General features: G+C 33.3%; 1 protein-coding gene across 9 annotated transcripts in view; it reads right to left on the bottom strand.

Moving 5' to 3' along the window:
* The window catches only part of LOC129235670 (RNA-binding protein Pasilla), a 151,384-nt gene that overhangs the window by 49,902 nt on the left and 77,975 nt on the right, over window positions 1-23,507 (bottom strand). For 3 of the 9 annotated variants that reach the window (XM_054869640.1, XM_054869641.1, XM_054869638.1), the window contains exon 1: window positions 1,929-2,058. The exons of the other annotated variants lie outside the window; for them this stretch is intronic. The gene's annotated coding sequence lies outside the window, so the exon portion shown is untranslated. Of the gene's footprint in view, window positions 1-1,928; window positions 2,059-23,507 lie in introns of those variants that run through there. 9 annotated transcript variants of the gene reach the window in all.

Genomic DNA, 23,507 nt, shown 5'->3' with positions numbered 1-23,507 from the left:
TATTACACTATTTCCCCACAAGCTATGCAATTAGACAAGTTGCGGAAAAGTGTCCTTAGGAACACGCCATTAGAGAGCTTAGAATTGCATGGAAATGCAGAAGAACCAATGCAAACAAAGAACTTACAATATCTACATAGTACAGCTGAGAGGGTGACAAAAGTGAATACGAAATGATGCTCGAGTATTTTTAGTAGGCATCTCGTGTGACAAGTACTTGAGCCATACATACACACATACATACACATACATACACATACATACATAAATATACAGTACACACCCAGCAACGTGAACATTAAAAACTTGAGTTTTTTATATGTTAAGACTAAATTGCCATTTATTGCTCTGATGTTGCAAGCTATAACGCACATTTTCTACGAGTTGGTTTGATTCCAAAAGTAGCAGCTAGCCTAAATAAAATTTTACTAAGAAAATAAAAAAAAAATTATTTTGTTCTATTATTTTATGGTATTCTTTTTTTTAATATTCTAAGCTTAGGAAATTACCTTCAAGTCACATATATTTATGAGTCGAAAACGGGAGCACTTTTATTGATCTGAACTCCCTTGCTTTTAGTTAGTTCACGTTATCGAGCGTGTACTGTACTAACATGTATGGATGTTTATGCATACACAACAAAAAATAGTAGGCTATTCTCTTATGAATGCCCAAAAATTAAAACAAGTATAGTTGAAAATAAATGCACCAACAAATATTTTTTATAAGAACCAATAACAAAAGATTAGGCGATCCTGTGAATTATTCATTGAATATACCACACAAGCCACGGAAATTAAGTAGATTATAGAAGAAAATTTCAGAGAATTAAAAAAAAAACATTACATGAAAAACAAGTAACAACAATATAAAAGCAAATCAAACGACAATTGTGCGAGCATATTCACGTGTTTTCATGTCCACTGGGTACGACAACTTTCAAGGTTAAATCGCATGCGATATTTGAGCAGAAAAAAGTACTATGTACGAATATTTTAAAGTAGTCACACGAAAGAAACACGAAACTGTGCAAAGAGCAATGGGTAGCATATTTTAAGGGCAACTAGAGTGGGGGTGGGTGATAGGTTGGGTGATGTGGACACTTGCATTTGAGTGTGTATGCATATGTATGAAATTTTTCCGCTGGCAGCCAAAAATTTCGGTATGAGACAAGTAATGAACCACCTAGATAGAAAAATGAAAACGAAAACGAATCAAGTACACGAATGCGATTCTTTAAATTAGCAGAGAGCAGCAGCGGGCAGCTGACAGCAGACAAAAATGAAAATGAAAGCAAACTAAATAAAAAGGAAGTGTGGAAACACAAAATGGGAAAGCTTGCGCGAGCAGCAGCTATGTAATCATGTGGTGAAGAAAATTTCTGAAAAAGCAAAAACGCACAAATAAAAAAAAAACTAACTTTTGTAGAGCAAACTAGAAATACGTATAATTTTTGGCGAGCACATTTTTTGTTGTGCTAAACTCATACTTGGTTCAACTTTTGACGCGCACAAAAATGGAAATGAAAGGCGAAGATGAAGCGTATTTGTTGCTTTTACTAGTTTTTTTTTAATAATGCTTTCAGCCAATTTAATATATGAAATTTGATGTAATATTTAAACATTTTATTTTTTTATTTTTTTGGTACTTGGTACTTGTTTGAGCGTTTTTTATTTTGTCATTAAAGAAGAAATATTTCCGTTTGCGTTTAACTTCCTTTACTTATTTGTAGTTCACATGGAATTAACGAAAAAAATCTTTGGAAAAGTTATTATATATTGATAGTTTCAATTTCAATTTCAGTTTCATTTCAATTTGCATTGAATTTTATAGAATAATTTTTAATTTTTTTCTTTTATTTATTTGTTTGAGATAATCACTGGCATGAAAATGAGAAATAAGTACGTTTCGCACTTTGACTGACGTACTTTTCGTTGTTGCTTTTTTTTCTAATTGTTGGATGATAACGTGAACCGGATGCGGACGCGAAACGCAAGCGGCAACAGAGACGGATACGGCGACGACGACGACGACAACGACTATGAACAACAAGCGATGTGAAACGTTGAAATCGCACTAAAAACGCCGAACTGCCGAAAAGGCTAAAAGAGTTGGAGAGTCAGTCAGCCAGCCAACTACATACCAACATGCATACACACACACATACATGTATATATGTATGTGTATTCACGCGTACATGCTTACGTAGTTACCCAGCAAGCTGAATAGCCAGCCAAGCAGTCAGGCAATCAGTCAGCGAGCCAGGTCGGCTGGCCAACGCCGATTGCCGATGAAGCTACAATCAGCACATACTCGCATACGCATATATCGTTGCATGTGTGAGTGTGTGTGTAAGCTTAGTAGCAATGTGTGCAGTGTGAGCGCTTTATAGAGTTGCTGTTGCTGTCGCTGACGCTTAGCAGCAGAACTAACAAACAATAAAAATATTATAATAAGTTAATTTTGAATTGAAAAATATGTACATATGTGTGTGTGTATGCTTTTTTTAGTTTTACACATGTAGAGATGTAGCCTCCCAGCGTCACCTAAATAGCTTGCAAAAATATTTGGAACAGAAAAAAATTGAGGAAGACGAGTAGTAATAAAGGCGCCACGTTTAGACCAGTCGACTGCGGCCAAACTCAAAGCGGCGAAACTTTATATATAATTAAATGAAAAAATGTAGCGAAGCTCACAGTGTGGCATAAAAGTAAAATGCCACACGAGATTCAGTACAAAAGTTTCAAATTCAAAAGATTGTAAATTTGCATCAAATGTTTCTTATTTCATAAATTTGATAGCCCAAATAGTTTTTAATTCGTGTTTTTTAACCTGCTTCAATCTTTAATGAATGATTTCATTCAGCTTATGCTGCATGCTCAACTAACACGCCTCAATCTCATAGAAATAACAACAAAGCGCGCATTACATACATACATATATGAACCCAATGAACACAAGAAGTACTGTAAAACAAAATAAATTGAAAAAAAATACCCATTCTCAACATTCTTATCGGTATTTTTGCTCGTTTGTATGTATGTGTGCTTTGAAAAATTTTGACGGTTTTAAGATTTTGACAACAATGTGACACGAAGTCAACAAAAAATACACTAAAATGCGCACAATCACAGTTTTTAGTACATACACGCATATGTATGGGTTTACAAACATCAGAAAATAACTCAAATCCCCTACACTTCCTAAGCTCTTGCTTTGCTACTCCGACTCTACTACGAGTATTTATGCATATTGCGCCCTTTTGCTTTATTATTTGTAAATTTGTTTGTTTTTTTTTTATTATATTTATATTCACGCTTCATCGTCTATACAGAAATTCTTCCGTTTGTGCTAATCATTAACTTCTCTTTACGATATTCGTCTATTGCTCGTTACTCCACTTCTAATACTATTGCCATATGACGTAAGCCAAGAATACTTTACTGAATGCTGACTTCTGCTGAAAGTGTTTACATATACATACATACATGCTTGCATACATACATAGCTACCTACTTCTTATTCCACTGCTTATGTAAATATATATTTATATGGCATACACTCGTGTGTGTGTGGGTATGTATGTATGTATGCAGACACCTTGTTATTGTGAATTTTTGACTTTACTCTCAGCGAAAATAAGCAAGAATACTACTAGTAGATGTATGCATGCTTACGTGCGCGTGTGTAAGTGTACACAAAATTAGTTGATTATTAAAATTTTATGTGAGATAATTGCAAAGCATGCCTGCTGTACGCTTATACAACAAACAATAACAGCAAAAAAGCTGAACATCCACTCAATGTCGTTTGCTTTTAAAATAATATTCAAGAATCTTTATAGCTAATCATAAGAATTGTATAATGCGTCTTTTGGAATTTATTTTTCGAAGTTATTCGTTTGAAAGAATAATAGAGCGGCAAATAGGAAGCAAATAAATGATACTAAAATTCAATATTGTTTTACTTTTGCTCAAAAGCAGTGTAATGTATGCATTGCACAAATGTCAGAAAATTATAGACCAATCTGGTGGCGTTGATGCTAGCTTAACACACCAAGCGAAAGATTGCTAAAGTGTGGAAAAGTGGAATATATAGAATATCTATTTTAAATATTTTATAATGTCACAAAGTAAAATTTCTGTAGATGTGCTCATGGTAGGCATTTAAACGATGGCATTTTTACATATAATTGTGAAGAGCCGTATTTTGAATAAAAAGAGTGAAATCTGTGAATATAAATTGTTACATGTTTTATTTTAACACAACATCTAGGTGCAATTTTTGAAATACCCAATATTCACCTATAACCGCTACACAGGTTTTGTGGCAAACAAAATAAATAAAATAAGCCGAAAACGAGGTTTCGCTGGAGTTACAGGAGTTTTCATTGGATATCAAAGAATTTTTCCTCTTTCGAGTTCACCATAAGTGTATTTTAACCTGTTACAGAAAAAAATCGGTTTGCTTTTTTGGATTGACACGCATCAGACCCTTGTGTCAATTTGATAACAACATCGCTTCATTTTGTTTGAAAAATGTAAAGCACAATGGATTTTTTTATTTTAGTACTTATTTTCAATATTTCTATAAAAAAATATACAGACTTATCCTACTTTTCCGTTTTTTTTTTCTTATGCTTAAATGTGAACATATCAAATAATTAATGAGGCAAGAAGTCGAGTCCGTGAAAAACATTTTTTTCTATGACGTTCCAGACTCCACATTTAGCGTTTTGTTCATTTCAAAACTTCAAACGGTTTTTTCTCAAAATTTGATTTTTCAAAACAACAAAATTTTTCATTATTCATTTCAATTTTTGATTAGTTAGTGCAAATTTTTATTGATTAAAAAATATTTAGTACTGTCATTTTTTTGGTAAGACTTTACTTCTTTTAATCAAACCACCTAAGTATACAAATATCCACGTTTCTAATGCATAGTTCAATATAGTACGAGTCGCAGAGGGCCTCCAAATCAAACAGCGTTACACTTTTTTTAATATCTAACTGCAATATTCTTAAATGTATACCATATGTATTGAACTCAGGATAGAGCTGGTTTAGATTGAGCGCATGTGAAGCTACAATTCATTGTAATATATCTAAGCTTTATTTAAAAAGCAAAAATACAGTACTTGAAAAGTCGTCCGTATATACAAAAATTTAGTTATTTGCCTTTTAAACGCAGTGAGCATGTGGAGCTATAGGAACTTTTGTCTAAGTCTTAGAAAATATTTCAGCCAATGCTTAAAACGTCAACTGCTGACGAAAATACCCTTTTCTCATTAATGCATCAAATGTCACATGATCAATGAAATAATTCATCAAGTGAAGAAATTTGGTTCTTGTTTCCAATTAAAGCCAGTAGTTCACTCGAAAACAAAATGAAAATCCAAATATTGGTAATCAGCAGAAATAGAAAACAGTAGCACATTAAAATAAAACAGAATATTTTTCCCCTAATTGGAAGCACTTTTATGTAGTACGTATATAAGGTGCCACAAAATTAATCAACGAATTTTAAGTGATCGATGCAAATCTTTATTTTGACTTTTACGCGCTCTATTGCTTGTCCGTTTGTATACTGCAGCTGCACTTGTGAATAAGTGTCAAATATGATTGACGTGCGATGCCATTTGGAAAAATACAAATCTTCCGATAGGGTGAGATTAAGTTTTTGCACCAACTTGTACAAGTAGATTACTATGTTTCGATATTTCAAATGCCTCTGCAGTTGCGTTTATTTTGCAAGGTGAAATCTCTATTAAAATAAAGTCATGCAGAGTTCTAATGTATAAAGATTAAATCAATTGTACATTAGACTTAGTACCTGTTACACACATATACACCTTCGCTTGAATCCATATACTTTTAAATATATACACTAGGGCGGTTCAATTTGTTCTCAACACATATTTAACCGACTTTGTTTAATCGAACGAAAAATTCTCTTGACTGAATCTGAAAAAAAGACCTAGGGAAGAAATTTTAGTTATTAATCCCAATTGCACGGGCGGGTACGATTAGTATTAATATTTTCTTTGTTTGTTTTTTTTTTGTTATATTTCTAAAATATATTTAAATATTTCTATGAAGCTAATTATAATAACAAAAAAAAAACAAAAAACATTTTATGGTAAAAAAAATGTTTCATCATGTTTTTTTTTATTTCAAAAATTTAAGTACCAAAAAATAATTTCTCATTCTCAAAAACCACGTACACGGTGGGGCAAAATTTATCGCAAGAGTTAAAATTTTGCAAATGGCTTCATACGTTAATCATATTTGGCAGTTGCCAACTAGACAGCAGCAGTGCACAAACAGATAAGCCGTGAAGCGCGTAATGGTCTAAATAACGATTTCCATCGCTGAAAATCATGTTCTTTTATTTAGTAAAAAAGTGATTTAAAACCCAAATTGGATGATTAATTTTGCACTACCTGTTATATAGTATATATTTTCTTCTGAAAACGTCTAACAAAGTGTAAAGCAATTGACTAGAGATTTATAATTATAACTAAACTAAACTAACCTACACTTTCTTGTTCGGAATTGCCTGTAAAATACTTGAGTTGTCAAAACAAAGTAGATGAAAAAGTTTACCCATCCTAATGCGCATACATATGGACATTCGTACAATTAACTACGATTACATTTAATTGCTAGAATCAAGTTTAAACTTTTAAATGAAGTGTGCAATAGCGAAGCGCAAACGTGCGTGAAAACAAATTTCCAATACTATAAAAATTTCTCAGCAAGTTTAGATAATAATAATTTACATTTACAAAACTATTTTGCATTCTAAATTATTATTTTATTATAATTTATTCGTTTTTCCAAATGGCTATAAAATTGATTCTAATAGTACTAAACTTCAGCAAATAATTTCAATTATTCGCGTTATTCGCTGTCATGAAAAAGCATCGACATCGCCGTTCCCAGTCCTTGCATTTGTAGGAAAAAACGAAGCTTGCCTAATGAAAAGGGCTTGCAGACAACAGTAATGATGTTTTCTTTATAAAAAAATATCACAATTTTTATTTTTTTATGAAAATATCGCAATCAATTATTATAAAAGTGCAGGTCATTCGAATTACACTACCCAACTTTAATTTCAAAAAATTTCAAAATATGGAAACTGTCTACTGCAGGCAGCATTCTATCAAATTCCACATGGTATCAATATTTAAGGTTTTTTCTGCAACCAGCGCGCTGTAACAATACAAAAACGAAACTTTTGTTGAAAAAACAATTAAAACCCCGCTATTTAGGTCAACAGGACGTATACGTATCATTTGGTTTATATATACTTTGTGACAACGGTGCGTATGAGTGATCAAAACAATATTCCATTTCCTGTAAAATACAATTCACTTGAGGCATCAGCGCATATACAACACAATATGTATGTGTGCTTACATTCCCACTGAATCTGTGCCTTTATACTTCTGCGCTCTGGTGCACAAATCTATCGATACTCAAAAATTCAAGCAAGCATTTGCCCAATGTTGGGGACAAACCGGAGTAGTACAGAAAAATGGAACGCACGCACACTTGAGCAAATGTAAAGTGAAGGCCTTCACAACACACAGAAAATCATGTGTGTGTGTGACGATGTGAGCTGCACTTTTCAAGGATTAAAATCCGCACTGCGCAAAACCAAAGCTACTGTATGTCCATATGTGCGGTATAGTGTGTGAGCAAATGGATATATGCACATGTAGTGCTGCAACAAGGTGGCAAGCTCTACAAAACACATGTGCATCACTGCAGCTAAAATTAAGAAAACCAGCCGCAAAAGAAGGCGAAAAAAATGAATGAAATAAAGGTGGAGAGGTACCCCGCACACCCAAAAACAGCGGCGTGTGTATGTAAAAACGAGCCTCTGATGAGGCAGCAAGTCGGTACCTATATAGGTATGTAGAGTGCATCAGTGAGAGTATACGCGTATGTGTTGCAAGCGTATTAAGCGCGCCTAGCGAAGGTTGACACAAAGTGACGCTTGTGGCACACGCACCACTGCCACGCGAAAAGTGTCAAAAAGGTATTGGAGGAATTTAGGTTGACCAACAGTAAAACCTGCATGGTCAGCGCTCGAGTTCCAAACGCGGTCTGTTTTATGTGGCATGCAAATGCTCCAGCTCTTATGCAAACATACAAGAATACATCAATTCATACACACATGCACCTACCCACATAGCATTGCACCAAATTTCGCTTGACTTTTTTCGTATTACACTTGGCATCACAATCGCATTGGCTGCGTTGCTTGTTTTGCAACCATCTGACCTACTTATGCGCGACTGCAGGCGCCAACTAAAGCAGTTGCGGCCAGGAAGTGAAGAGAGAGGGAGTGGCAATTATGCTGGTGCTACGACGCGGTGCGGTTGTAGCTGCAGCAAATTGCACACGTGGCTTTTTCCAGGTTTCCTCTTTGCACTTTTCGCGTCCTGCGCATAAGAGAATGTATGCAACAATCGAAAGCAGCAGAGAGAGTAAGAAGAAGAGCGAAAGAAAGAGAGAGAAAGGGAGAGGTAGCGTAGTAAATTAAGCTTCGGATAAGCTCTAACACTTTCTCGCTCCCTCAACCACTTCGGTAATGGAAACAAAAGAATAGATGCAATGTCAAATTGCAGCGACAAAAATAGAATTGCTACAACAACTGCCACCAGATGATATCTGATGGCTGAGGGTAGCCAAACAAATGCTGCAACATGCACATGCATACAAATGGTTCTACATACATATATGTATGTATGCATATGTGCAAGCTTATTCCCATAGCGACAAGCATTCACTACTGCCAATGCAAAATATTCTCTGCCAATTCTGGCATACTCTCACGACTGTCGATATCGCCGCTATTTATACATAACTGTATGGTCTGCAGTTCCTTTAGCCAGTCGACTGCTACAGCGCGCTGCAAAATTTTGCAGCAACTAACAGCGCCATTCTGAGAAGCAAGCTGAAGCACCCACTTTGCGAACGTCCTTGAGCTTTTCCTGCTGCTTCTTCCTCGGCTGCCGGGCCGCACTAGCACCACTGCAGCAAGTCTGGGTAATGGAAAATCAGCAATTCAGCAAAAATAAACACAGCGAGAGGAGTTGGAAGGGCAGTATAATAGTTAAAATGCTAAAGTGTATACGAGCAGGCACAGCAATGGCAACAAAAGCAGAGCATGGCACAAGGTGCATGCGACAGGCCTCTACCATGTTTTTGTGGCAAGTACATAAATATATATAAGTAGCTGTTTATTATATATGTGTAGCTTTGCGCTGACCAATGGTTACATGCGAAAATTATTCAATATTTGTGCAAGTGTTATATGTCACTTATGTGCATGCATTTAATATGCATTTGGTCATACCAATTTTTGGTAAGTGCAAAACTCGGCTCGTGATGAGCCTTGCTGGCACTTGTTGGGATTTTACAGAAAAACGAAATGGGAACTTAACTGAAATGCTTGGCTATTAGCGGCCAAATGTTTTTCATTTATTTGGCTTAAAAACACTGTTTTTATTTTCTTTTATTTTCTATCAAAAAATGCGCAACATCGCCAAGAAAAAAAAATTATCAAAAATTAATAAGAATTTTGAGTTAATTCAAACTTGCATTTTGTTATACTAAAATTAAATGGGCTATAAAACAACGCAACCAGAATCTCCTTTTTAGTTTTGACTAAAAAGTTTGAAAATTTCTGAAATTTTGTTAAATTTTTGTTGAGTGAGAAAATTTGACTTATGTGGTTTTCGTTGTAGCCTATGCACTTATAGAAAAATAGAAACTAAAGAAATAAAAAATTAAACACAACTGAAACAAGTAAATAAAAAAATTAAAAAAAAAGAAATTATAAAAATAAATATGGAAAAAATTATTTCAAATAAAATAAAAAATATATAAAATAATAACAAAATATAAGGGTTATAAAAGATATAACAAATAAAACAAAGACAAAAATAAAAAATATACAAAAATCATGTTTAGGGACAAATAAAAAATTATTAAAAAAATAAAAAAAAATTATTAAGAAAATTATAAAAAAATTGTTTAAAAATAAAATAAATAAGCAACTAAAAAAGACGAAATAATAAAAAAAATTATAATAAATAACTAGTGAAATAGCCATAGTTCACTTTGCTTTAGAATGACATGCAACGAACGAGATTTGCCTCCAATGAAGGTCACATGTTCGTTAAGCACCTGGTTCAATGGCTAAGCTAATGTTTAATTTCAAGTAAGCTAACTACATAAGTAAGTAAGTCTCTACAGATTTAACTCCGGCAATATTTGAGATTGCTTAAAGTTCACAATTTCAGCATGTGACTGCTGGTATAATTCCAGAGTCAGCCAAATCAATCAAAATGGTTCATAGTTAAAAACTTAATACATCAAAAATGTTCATATTTTATGGTTTGGTACTCTTTGGCGTAGCGACACTGCAAGAAAGTACATTAAGCTTAGCAAGGCCCCCTAGATTTTTGTTTATAAATAAAATCAATATCGCGACTACTTTTACTAATATACCTCCAGGCTGGTCTTGGATAAGCGAACCCTAAGTCAGTTCAACCAGTACTAGGCTAGTAAAAGCACAAGTATTATTTCAGTATTCTCCCTGTCACGCATTTTTTGGAAGCGGTAAAAGTAACAGCTAAGCTCTGGTTGGTTAAAATTCAAATGATGAAGCTTAGTATTTTTTCAAATCTACTCTATTCTGGTAGCTTTTTGGCGGATGACAACGTCAATTCATCCTTGCTTTTTCTTCTTTAAGTTATGGTAGACTAAGATTTACAGATATTGATGCTAATAGTGATGAACTAGAAGTATGGATATGGTAAAACAATACAGGAATTGAATTGATTTTTTCTAGAGTGGAAGTACCCATTTGTGATGCTAATATGTAGAAAAACTAACTATAAAGTAAAGAACATTAGACATCTTTTTCTGAATTTTCAGAAATTTGTATTTTCCAGGCTTCAAAAATATATATAAAAAAGATATAATAGTAAATATAAATATAAACAAAATGTCTTAGTAATAGTTAGCAATAGTCTACACTACAGCAAGAGCCCTGCAATTCACTGTATTAAAGTAGGGTAGTTGTATAGAAGAAAACTATGGCTTTGCATAAGAAATATTAAAGAGTTGTTATGGAGTGTTAAATTTCGGAAAATTGATTAATTAATTAATTAAAAAAAAACACAAATTGTCTAAGCTTCATAGTCTCATGTGTCTTACAACTGTGGAAAGGCTAACTATCATAGCCACTAAAAGGCTAGTAAAATGCAGTGGATAAGCATTCAAATTACCATTAACTCATTATTGTAATTGTAGTGTGGTTGAAAAGCCATCCACCTCAACTCGTCGGCGTGCCCAGCAATTCCACCTCTCACGCTCGTCGTTGACGAACATTATGCATAAAGACTTGCATTTACACGCTTACAAGGTGGTTCTCTTGACCATTTCAAGCATCGTCAATGGTCAGAATGGTGGCAGGAAATGGCAACAATGAATGACCAATTTTCGAACAAAATCATCTTCAGCACAGCAGGCACATTTTCACCTCAGTGGACTCGTCAATAAGCAGAATTGCCGCATTTGGCCGAAAAACCAATGCACCCACACAGAGTGACTATTTGGCGCGGTTTATGGACCGGCGGCATCATTGGGCCGTATTTTTTCCAAAATGAGGGCGCTCAGGCAGTTGCTGTGAATAGTGCTCGTGAGATGCTAACGAACTTTTTAAGACCCGAATTGGAAGATATGGATGTGGACGATATGTGGTTTCAACAGGACGATGCCACTTGTGACACAGCTAACGAAACAATGGCTCTTTTGCCCGAAAAATTTGATGGCCGAATAATCTCACGTTGCGGCGATGTCAATTGGCCGCCAATATCATGTGATTTGACATCGTTGGACTTCTTTCTTTGAGGTTATTTGAATTTAAAGATGTACGTCGATAAGCCAGCAACAATTCAATTTCAGCGTCATCGAAAATTTGGACCATCGGCTGGAGGTGTGCCGCCGAGGCCCCGGCGGCCATTTGGCAGATATTTTGTTCTATACGTAATTAAGCCATACCAATATTATCATAATAAATCGAAATGATAATAATTTCTAAAAAAAATTGTATTTTATTCAAAACAACACCAGCCCTTGAAAATTGACCACCCTTTATTTTAAGACTTTTGCCGAAAAATATTAAAATTTACAAGAACTGAACCGATTTGAAAGTAAATTAAGTGCTTAATCCTTTACGGAGGTATTAAATTTGGACATGGGTGTCGTAGTAGTCGGAATTAATTTCCGTTGAATAATTAGCAGTAATAATTAGCATGTAAGATTATGAAGGATAACCAAGATTTCTTAACTCTATAAATAAATACAGTTTAAATTAGGATGGTTCCTTGCTGTGGTGGCTGAGAGTAGGCAAACGACCGGAATGGTAAAATGGTAACCCATAAACGGTTAGTAGATAAAATAAGTTTTTAAAAACGATGATAGAAGAGTTTAAGCTTTTACAATTTTTATAGATCTCATCAACACAATAAACATAATGAGATTTTGATTTTTGTTTTTTGATATAGCATTACGGAAAACTTGAATAACTCAGCTGAATATTGACTGATTTAAGCCTCTAAAGCTTCAGTGGAAAGTTATTTTCTCATATTTTTTACTCTCTCGAAAATTAACCCATTCATGTCCCAAATCTTTTTTCGCATATTTGAACATACATCCGTTCAGTTGATTATGTTTAAAAAAAATTTAATAATTTTTATTCAAACCTTTTAAGCCTAAACTCTTCTATCATCAGGGTTCCTTTTTGAGAAAAAGTATTTTTACAACTTTATTTTATTTATAAAAAAGACTCCGATTTTTGAGGTATTCTCAAATCGGTTCAGCTCTCATAAGTCTTAATAATTTTCACTAATATTTCGGTTGAGGCCTTAAAATAAGATAAATTTTCTACTCTTTTTTGATGAAGTATGCTAATGTATGTATATTAAATAAATATAAATATATATATATGCATATATATCGCCGTGTGTAATTACTTTTACATATTCGCGTGATTTCACTTCTTTAACTTTGCCTTTAGAACAAAGCAAAGCAAAGTAAAATGAGTTATTCAAAACCCCATATGGATTTATTTATAATTCATACATACTCATATATTTTTATTATCGTAGTAGAAATTCTCACTTTCATGCATTTTCGTATTTCAATGAAAGTAAAAACAGCATGAAACAATACCATTTTTATGCATTGTTGCATCATTCCGACTTATGTGGCACAAGTGCCAGCTTCAAAGCAAAAAAAAAGAATAAAAAAAACAAAACAAAAAATGCCCGGCATACAACTGCGTCAGGGCAGAGCTTCGCTTTGCTGTACACATATGTACATATATATATTACATACATAAATAAATAAACGCACGACTCATACTAAAGTGTTTTTTTCTTCTTTTTTTTAATTGTGCGCTTTGAAATATATTCAATGCTTTCATTTCGCTTACACTTGCATACATACATATGTTCCGTATTTCTAAATTTTTTACCCGGACGATGTTGTTTTTATTGTACTTTATTCTGAAGTTCTTTCGAATGCCACTTGCTTACTTTTCCTTTTACTTTTTATGAAATTTCCCAAATTTGTGCCACAAAACGATGCGCAAATATTGCGTGTTAAAATGGAGTCCAGCAGATAACAGTAAGGGAGGCGGAGGGGAGGGGGAGAGAAAGGAGAGTAAAAGACAGTTCGTCGAATCTTCAACAGAAAAATAGTATATATCTCACATGTTAAAATATTACTTTTTTTTGTTTTTGTTGTAAACTTTAATAAATAGCGACTACAAATTGCGAAATATCTTTTGTTCTGCTTTTACTTATTGATTACTCAAGTGCAAATTGTTTTCAAAACAGCGCCATAGCTATAATCAACGTTCAATTGTATTTTTACTGACATTTGGGATTTTTGTTTTTGTATTTTTGTTGCCGAATATCGCAACATCATTTTCGACTTAAATTTAGCTCTTATCAGCATTTTTATACATACATGCTTACTCGCTTGCTTCAATTACTCCCACACATACTATAGTAAATATACTAAGCCCCACAAACACACACACACACATTCAAACGAACACACTTCTACAATTATCTGGAACTACTCGTAGTCAGGTTAAGTGCCTTAACTAAAATCTGCCTCTCATTCGCATGTCACAGCTCTTTCGCGTCCCACTTGTCAAGTGACTTAATACGTACAGACTACTTTTGATAACCACAGAAGTGCTTACATGCATATATATACCATACATATGTATATTTGCACTTGCATGTTTGTGTGTTTTATCAAACTTTGAGGTCAATCGCGTTATATCTCGATTTTTTCTGTTTCCCATCATAAGCTTGCAAATACGAACTTTAATCAGTATGAGTATGTGTATGTGATGTACACACACGTGCATGCATATACATATGTATGTGGGTTACGTGGAGAACAAAAAGCGACGCGATACTCAAGCGTCCTGCTGTACGGACGATGAGTGAGTATATGCAAAATACATACATTCATATGCACACCTAATGACGACCTTTGATGTGAAGTTTTTTAATTAGAAGAATTACTGCTTTGATACCAGGCAAAAAGATATTCTGTATCCATACGAAATTAGCCCCGACGTACTGCAACACTGTTCGATTGTATGTGTTCTTGAATAGATTTTTGGGATACTAATATTTTCATAATTGCTTTTTAAATAAATAACAAAAGCAATGGTAATCGAATACGTATGTATGTGGGTACATACATATAATACACCATTAGCAGCTCTAGTTTCAATCTCCATTTCGAACATTAAACGTTTTTAAAGGAGACACGGTATACCTGCAGCGGCGTCATCAACCCACAATTATACGGTCACCCATTTGTGGAATAAAATCTTATTAAACTTCGCCTATTAGGAAAGGAACACTAACCAATGATTATGAAATCTCGGGTATCTCGGCTATCCGCAGAGTAAAACCAGTTTTCTTTATATTAAAAATCTCATAGTCTGAATACATTTTAATAAATTATTTAAAACCAAAATTATTTAGTAAAAGATAACTAAAGAAAAACTATATTACTTTCATATATAGATACATAATAATTTCTACATATTTCGTGCAAATTAAAAAAAATGATAATTAGTTATTAGTTTAGAATTACAATTAGAGTTTTTTTTAATGACAGCCAGTTTTGCCTCGTCTTAAAAAATTAAAAAAAAAATCACACTTTAATACTTTAATACTTTGTCCTGATATCGTAAATTTGTCCGAAAAAAACCAAAAAATTGTATTTTTCTTTAATAGAATATATAAAAGTTTCGTCAATTTTGAGTTTATTTTAATAAATGACCCCATTGGTTTTCCTTTTATTAAAAGAAATGGAAAAAAATTACAGACAATTTCATTTTAAATTCACTAGAAATCGAACTAAAAAGCCATTACTACCTTCAGAAACCTGTAATGCATATAAAGGGATTAGACGAGCGATTTTTTGACAGAATATTTTTACCCTCTAACTCCCACCTAAAGGGTCTTTTGACTCTCCTTCAAAGAGACTTACATGAAAGTGCCGTGAAGGCACCCCGCACGACACTAACCACCATTTCACATGCCCGATCAAACCCACTCATCTTAGACCCCTCTCCTTCTGGACCCAACTTGTGGAAACAGCAAATTTCCTAGGCCTACCGTTTGATGAGCTAGACGAAGATGACCGGTAATCTGCACTACTCTGACAGGGTTAAGTATATGACAGGGTTAAGTATATGTACAGGAACAACAATATTAACAACAACTGCTAAAATATTAAAATATTAGAGATATTAGTGATTAGTGCATGTTAAATATTGTCTAAACTCAAATGATGTCTTGCACAACGTGTCTCAGACATCAAATATCCCCCAGGGTTGGCTAAGGCCCTAAACATCAATCCAAAAATTGTTTCGTAGTGCAGCTCCAGAAAATTGATTGTTTAAACGAATAGTTTTCTGATTTACTCGCCCTGGTCTAGCACCTATGCTGTGTAATCCATAATTTCTATAAAAATAAAAGTTAATAAAAGAGTGACAGTACTGAATAGCTACATATCTGAAAACTGTAACTACATAAGTATCTATAAATCGCACAGAGTAGTGACACAGTTTATAAAGAAATCGTTCAATTTCGCAATCAACTCCAATTTTGTGCCAGCAATTATATACATACATACATATACATACATCTGTTCAAGTTTCTCTATACATTCACGAATTATATCATCTATATTTAACAAGCACATCAAATGTCTGAACTTGACCCTCAAATGCGCAACACAAATAACAGCGTTAATATATATTTAAATTCGCGTATTTGCATGCCTGCTACCTACCTACATACAATCATACATTTACTAATGCATATGCATATTTATATATATATACATACATACATATATTCAAAGTAAAGTGCAAGGTCTCCTCCAGTAGCGAAACTCGATAAACTTGAACTTTGTAAAATGTGCAGTCATGAGGCAAAAAAACAACAAAAACAAAAAATTAAAAACGGCAAAGAAATTGCAAATACTTTGCATAACAACCGAGTGTTAGAAACAAAAAAAAAAATATAAATTTTAAAATATATAAATTTATGCAATACAATACTTGATGGAGAGTTTCTTGGATTTGGAATTATTTCAAGAGCACTCGCGTTTTTTTTTTCCTTCAAGCGCAGAATCGTGTTTAAAGTACAATCGAGATCCACAATAAAGCAAATGATTATGAATGTCCGCAGATTATTATAAATACCAAAACAATTATACAAGGTGGCGCAAAACGAATCACGTCAATCATCATATATTTGACACTTGTGAACTAGGCAGCTGCAGTAAACAAACAGACAAGCAATCGAGCAAATTAAAGATTTCCATCACTCAAAAGCATTTGTTTTTATTTAGTAGATTAATATTGCGCCACCTTGTATATATATATATGTACAGATGAACTTTGTTAATTAATACGGCAGGTGCATGTACATGTTTTGATATGCCCTCTGAAACAGCCATTGATATTTAAGCATGTACATATAGGTATACGTATGCCTTTCGAATGATATACTCGTACACAGCGATTCAGATATTCGCTATTTTATTCTTATGTTTATCTAGTATTTTTATGAATAATTTTTCTGACACTAATTTCAAATTTTAATCGAATTGCTGAGCGGCAAATATTTAAATTAATAAAGCACGACTAATACGAAATGCCGTCACCTAACAGGTTTATTGCACACACACACATTTACGTACATATAGAATATAATACGTTTAAAAAAATGGTTATTGCATCATTTGTGTGGCTGGATGAAAAAATAAAAACGCAGTAAAACAAGTTGTGGCGAGTTGAAGTGATTGTTTTTGTTTGTTTATAAATAGAAAATTTATTGAAATCTACGTTATATGCATTATTCGCAGTAAATGAAGATGTACCAGTAAAACTGGCTGACTGAGAGACGTTCTAAAACGCAATAACTATTAAAATTAAAAAAACTCTAATAAAATCGAAAAAAAAACCGCATGGAATAGGTCACAAAATTGTAAGCGCAGTGGTGGTCGGACAGAATGTTATAAGGCAACTAATGAAGTTGAAAGAAACTATAGCTACCGTTCAATAAAAAATTAGGTAGCGAAATGTGACACTAGTCCGCGAGCACTTCGAAAATCACTAGTTTTATACAGCATGAAACGAAATGTGAAAAGGCTTACTTACTGGGAAAATAAGCACATCAGGGCATTTTGAGTATAAAAAAATATTTAACGAGTATTATTCTTTTATTTGAAGAAGTTGCCATTTTCTACTGCCTGCCCATTTCAATAAAATTAAAGTGTTTTTTTGCAAAATTAATATTACTTAAGTATTTCACAAATCTTTAAAATTCGTGGCGAAACTCTCTAAAAGCAATTAATTTCTATGCAATTTTGAACATTTTAGGAATTAGAAAAAAAAATTAACAAAAAAATATTTTTCTGTAATTGTTGAAAGCTATATATCTATATTTGGTGCTTACATCCTTTGTTGGTAGTTTGTCCGAGTTTTTCCTGCTATTTGTGATGTGCGTTCTGATGCTTTTCCACAAAATGGAGGGCCTACTGTTTTATACAGTCTCCGCATCTTCCAAGCGGAGGTGTACGCTATCTGTCTATGTGCAGATATGAATTTAGATAGGAATCACCGGAATGACCGAATTGTCATTCTGAGCTACAATGAGGCAGCACTAAAGGCGCTATCATCCTGTGAGGCTAAGTCCTCAATGGCCCTTGAATGGATCGAGAAACTGAATTTGTCAGGAACGCACAATCGCATCTGGCTAATTTGGTTCCCAGGACACAGGGATTTAACTGGAAACGAAGGAATGAAGATAGGAACCGGGTTTGGATAACGTACTGTGATGAGTAGAGCGCTCAAAAGGCCATGAGGTAGAAGAAGTGCAAACCTCCAATCATGTCTGTCTATGGACCTATGCCGCCTCGGACCATAGGATGGTTTTTTCATGAGGAGCTTTTTATGAGTTACCTGCCGAGGAGCGACAGCCATTAGAAAAACCCTACCAGTTTTTACTCTTCCATGATTTTATTCTTCTCTATAGCTATTTTGTTGATTTAACAATTTTTTAGAAATGGCGACGAACCAATCTCTCAGTGACAAGATTCTTAAGGCTTTAAAATATATCGAGGGCCATTCTTTGAAAAATATTCAACGTTGTGCATTTTGGGTATTAAGGAAAAGTGTTAGGGAAAAGTTTTTATTTTATATAAAGAAATTATACAAATTTTATTGCAATTTAACTGAATTATGAATTACGTTTAAAAAAATTTGTTAAATTACTTTCTGTTGTGATTTTTCTATTTAAATGTTTCAATATGGCAATAAAATTTAACTTTAACTATTTTATGTATCCATAAATGGTAGATAACCAATCACATAAGACAGTCAAGATTTTCAAGTGTTTGGTGGGGGATATTTCAAGAATTTAAAAACCAAAAATTACAACAATAAATAAATTCAATTCAAGAAATTACAAATTTTTTACTTACTAAGTTTGCATATTTTAATACAATTATTCTTTTATATACAATAGAAACTAGTTTCATAATTTAAAATTAAAAAAACCAAATATAAAATTAAAAATAAATTTAATTTTTTTAATAAAAAAAACTATTTTTTTCTCTTTATTTACGATTAAATATTTAAACTCTGAAGTTGTTTTTAGATAAAAAAATTTTTAAAAATACCTCAATTCGAAATAATGCACAAAAATTGTAAATTTAAAAATAAAAAAATTAAAACAATTTATAAATTCGAAATAGAGTATTTTAAAAATAAAAAAAATGTTTACTCACAAACAATTTTATATTCACAAAATTACCAAACATTTGCTTTCATATAGTTCAATAAAATAATTCTTTTCATACTATTTTTTGTTTAATAAAAAAATGCTATATCCTATCCGTATGCATTTTTTAAATATTAAATTTCAAAATCAAACCAAAAATAACCAAAAATTCAGTGGAAAACATTTTAAAAGCAAGAAAAAAGTTTATTGAGAAAACATTTAACATTCAAGAAATTACCAATTAAATACTTTTATGCAGTTCAATCATTGTTTTTCTTACAAAACAACTTTTTCAAAAACAAAATGATTAATTTACTTATTAAACTTGTAAGCACTAGAACCTTTGTAATACAGGGTGGGCCAAATAAGAGCTACTAATGTTAAGCACAAATAACTTTTTTATTTTTTGACATATTAATTTTTCTCTTTTTGTTGGTTATAATTGCATTGTTGGAAATTTATTATGGAAACGTACCGCAAGACCACCAAAAACGACTACAAACGCAATTCGTTTTACAAATTTAGCCACATAAATTGATTTTTTAAATAATGTTTTGATGTCGGATGCATCGGATAATCGGAGCGCATTTCCATTTAAATGGTTATGTCAACAAACAAAATTGTAGATTGTGGGGCTCTGAAAATCCAAGGGCAACACACCAACATCAGTTGCACCCATCTAAATGTACTGTGTGGTGCGGTGTTAAGGCCACTAGAGTTATCGGTCCATATTTCTTCGAAAAGGAGGATGAAACGCCAGAATCGATTTCAGGAGCTTCTTACAGAACATTGGTTGAAAACTTTTTGCGGCCAATGGCGGAGCAGTATCTTAATTTGTGGTTACAACATGGAGCAACTGCGCATACTGCTAGGCAAACTATGGACCTGCTGCGTGAAATTTTTGGCAAACGTCTGATTTCCAAAAATTCAGATTTCCCTTGGCCACCTCGTTCGGCAGATTTGACTGCGCCCGACTTCTTTTAATGGGGATATTTAAAAGACAAAGTGTATCTTAATAAGCCAGAGACTATTAGATAGCTGAAGCAAAATATTCGACACGAAATACTGAGCCTTTAACCATAAACATTATGTGGTGTAATGGGAAACGGGTTAAAAAGAGTCAATCTTTGTATCGAGAAAAATGGTGGGCCTTTGTCTGATGTAATACTTCATACATAATTTCCATAAAATATATTCCATGTATAAAAACAATTAACCAAAATACATGATTATTGCAAAAGTTATTTGTGTTTAACATTAGTAGGTCTTATTTGGCCCACCCTGTACAAAATGACGCCTAAAGTTTCATAAGAACACTGAAAAGATTTGTTATAACATTTTCCATTAGAGTCACTAGGACATGATATGCAGTCAGGAATTTTAGATAACTTTATGATAAAGTGGAATTCGTAAATCATATACAATTTATAGATTTTTACAATTTTTCTCAGAATTTATATCGGTCTTATCTTATGCTCTTTAATCTTATCTATGCACTCACAGTTGCCAACCTTAGGTTTAAGCTTAAATTTTTTATTTTTTGTTTGCATTTTTTTTATTTTTTTTTTTTTTTGTTGCAAACGAAATGTACTTTTGAGAACACTTGAGAAAAGCGCCGAGTTTCGCGTAGCTACGCTGAAAGCTCAGTATTAACGTGTTAAATATTCATCTATAGCTTCAATCGGTCTCACTGTCAACTCAAAAAAACGTAATCGAAATACGCTCTCTTCAGTAGAATAAGAGAGTTCCATATCGTGTTATCTTTGCTAGTAAATTGTCATGGACATGATAAGGCAGGCAAACCAGATAAGGTACGAAATTCACCAGGTACTGTCACAAAAGAACGAAATAACTGGCTTATTTTCTACAGGGTATACGATGTGCATACTTATAACTACATGCTGATTTATCTACATAACTACATACGTATATATGTATAAATGCATATAATATATGAAGTGTGCATGTATATATATATATATATATATATATATATATACATATATACATAATGTATGACGAACTAAATCTGTTTTTAAAATAGCCACAAAACATTGATAATCCAACGCAAAACTGCTAGCGTACCAACGGCTGCTGTTAGAGGCAGACACAAATGAGATTATTTTAACAAAACTCACTTAAATATGCAATAGCAACGTATGCAGACGATAGGTAAATAGTGTGACTGCGTGGCGCTTGGTCTGTTAGTCAGCCGGGTGGTCAGTCGATCACACGGTCGCGTAATTGGTTTTACATGTCAGGTGTAAGACAGCCTATGCATGAAGTATGTGTGTGTGTGGGAATAGGTTTGGATTTTTACATACTAATGGGTAAGCATGTAGACCTAGATGCAATTAGCCGTTTTCAAATACTCAACAAGTAAGAAAACAATGGAAAAATATTGAGAGGAGCGAATTGACGCCTCGTTTACCTTGTTAAAGACTCGATTTAATTATTTTTATTATTTTTTTGAGTAATGTCAATAATTATTAATTAAAAACAGCATTGAAACATGTGTAGATAACAAGAATATATGCATATATATATTAGAACATGCACATTCATAAATATGCCTATACATATATACTCTTATATTTCAATATGAAATCAGCACGAAAGTATTTTCGTATAACCGAAGGTGTGACACCAAATAGATCGCCAAAGAGATCATAGAAGAACGATCGAGGACAGAAATGTTGTACCTAAAGGTGTCATAAAGGCTGTCATTTAAATATACAGGTATAATTTGATAACAAAAAATGTCCGAGTCGTTTGAAATTATGGTAGCTGGCTTTTAGAGGAATTTTAAAATTTATTTAGTACTAGTTTAAATTGTTTTTTTCCAGTTTTAATCTAATCAAAAATCACGTTTTCAGGCATTTGGGAAAATTTATACAGGCATGCTGAGAATTTTGCAAAATAACCAATATAAATCTTGAGCATTTTAAACTACCATTTTCAGATAGAATTCAAATTGATAGTCAAATTTGGAATTCTATTCACAACTCAAATTAAATTCTAGATTCTGATATTCGAAAAGGAAAACGTTTCGTTAAGATAATGGAAAAAGGAAAAGTGTGATAAGAAGTATATTTCACGGGGTTTATCCACTTTTCCTTTCTCTTAATAAGCCTAATCTAGCAATAATTTTATATTACTACCTCTTTTTTTTATTTCTTTTTTTTATCTTTCAATACCCGCAACCTGACCTTGAATGACCAAAAACACTTTGTCACTCCCACTATAGTCGGTTCTGCGTTACCTGAACGACCCTGACTTATATCCGACCAAGTACTGACACTCCAGCAGCATTATCTGTACCTTTAAGGGTAATATTTATGCTGCTACAACAACACATCAACAACAACGATAGTTTCTTTATATCTCCTATGAGCAGAAACAGTGTAATACATATATCAGCCTTTCTATTCGTTCACGATGACCTTTTCCTTTCCCATCATCTGCAAAATGTGAAAAATAAGAAACCTGAAAGATTTGTATTTCCATAAATGTCTCAACATCTTTGCATTTCAAATTTTCAGTCAGCACAAAGAACCACCAGCATACACTTATCAGTAACTGAATAAGCGCGACAATGAAGGTATCTGCTTGAACTGAAAGGAAATGAACTGATAAGAGACGCATCCTTTAGAGCAAAGCAAGGCGAGTGCTAAATCTTTCACAAGCTAAACGAGAAATCAGAAGGGAGATTATCAGATATCGGACAGAGCTAAAACCCGTTCCATGACAGTCTGTTCTGTGTTATCAGAACGACGCGGATTTATATCTGACTAAGGACTGTCAGTCAATTGGCATTTATGGAGTTTTTATGCTGCTACAACAACAACAATGGTCAATTAAGTTTTTTCAAATTGACGCGAAGGAAAACTTTTATGGGAACCGCTCACCTAACAGCTTTCTCCCTCCCTAGACCCAACCCGTCGTAACAGGATGTTTCCTGGGCCTACAGTTAGATGAGTTAGACGATGACAATCGGTGACTACACCGCACTGGCTTAATGGACTACTACAACTACAACAACACCAACAAGAAATCCAAATAGTAAGCATAAGAAATATTGCATGATAGA

Source organism: Anastrepha obliqua, chromosome 1 (assembly GCF_027943255.1).
Source record: "Anastrepha obliqua isolate idAnaObli1 chromosome 1, idAnaObli1_1.0, whole genome shotgun sequence".
NCBI classification, from domain to species: domain Eukaryota; kingdom Metazoa; phylum Arthropoda; class Insecta; order Diptera; family Tephritidae; genus Anastrepha; species Anastrepha obliqua.
This window is presented reverse-complemented; position numbering and strand designations above follow the sequence as displayed.